Source organism: Myotis daubentonii, chromosome 14 (genome assembly GCF_963259705.1).
Source record: "Myotis daubentonii chromosome 14, mMyoDau2.1, whole genome shotgun sequence".
NCBI classification, from domain to species: Eukaryota; Metazoa; Chordata; class Mammalia; order Chiroptera; family Vespertilionidae; genus Myotis; species Myotis daubentonii.
The window spans coordinates 32,145,619-32,146,809 of NC_081853.1; the positions used below are offsets into that span (position 1 = coordinate 32,145,619).

Consider the following 1,191-nt stretch of genomic DNA (forward strand, 5'->3'; position numbering starts at 1 on the left):
TGTTTAAAAGAAAATTTATATGTTATATTGGGATGATATAGAAATTAACATGGCCCCTACACAAAGATGACACACAAATTCATGAAATGTTTCATATTTCAAAAATACAAATATTATACAATTCTACTCATATGAAATATTTAGAGTAGGCAAATCCATAAAGACAGCAGACAGATTAGAGCTTACTAGGGTCTTCAGGAACGGAGTATGGGGAGTTATTGCTTAAGAGGTAGAGTTTCTGTTTGGGGTGATGAAAGAGTTTTGGAAAGGTATAGGCAACATTGTAAATGTAATTAAAGCCACTAATTTATACACTTAAAATGGTAAAAATGCACATTTTACGTTATATATATTTGACCACAATAGGGGGGAAAATCCAATATTAAAGAGGGCAAAAGATTCAAATAGACATTTCAGGTAAAAAGAAATATGAATGACCTAACAATATTTGAAAAGATTCACAACCTCATTTGCAAGTGAAAAAAAATGAGATAATACTTCTCACCCATCAAGGCAAAAATAATAATATCAGACAATAACTAGGGTTGGCAGGACATGGAGCAACAGGAGTTTTCATCCATTGCTAGTGGTAGTGTCAGTTGGGTCAAACATTTTGGATATGAGTATATAGCATCATTCAGAGAAGTTTAACATATGCTTCCTTCTGTATTAATTAGAGTAAATATAGGCTGCCTTTATAAAGATACTGACAATAAAATACAAACCAAAAAATGACCAGTCTCAAAGTTTATTATCCTGATCAATGGAACAACTTTGATCCTCATGGTCATTCAGGCACTGGGTTCTTTTGAAGTTATTGCTCTTCCATCATCTAGGACTGTAGTCATTTTCTGGAAAGTGGAAGTTGGTCTGCCACCACATTTGGGTTTTAGCTTGTGGAAAGAGAAAAGACAGCATGGATTGCTTTAAGGCTCTGATCCCAAAGCAGCAGAATGGAAAGCTGCTTAGATCCCTTTGGTGAAAACATAGTCACATAGCCCCATCCAACTAAAAGGGAGTCCAGGAAGATGTCCAGCTGGACACCATATGTGAAGATGGGGAGAATGGATTTGAATGGACAACTAGCAGTCTCCACTAAACTCTAGGATTCAGCAATGTCATAGCTCCTGCATGTGGGCACCAGGAGACATACACAAGAAAGCTCTTAGACACATAATTCACAACAGGAAA

General features: G+C 36.1%; 1 pseudogene; it reads left to right on the plus strand.

Moving 5' to 3' along the window:
• LOC132215987 (U6 spliceosomal RNA) lies at nucleotides 1-101 on the plus strand (annotated as a pseudogene).
• Nucleotides 102-1,191: the final 1,090 nt, after the last annotated feature.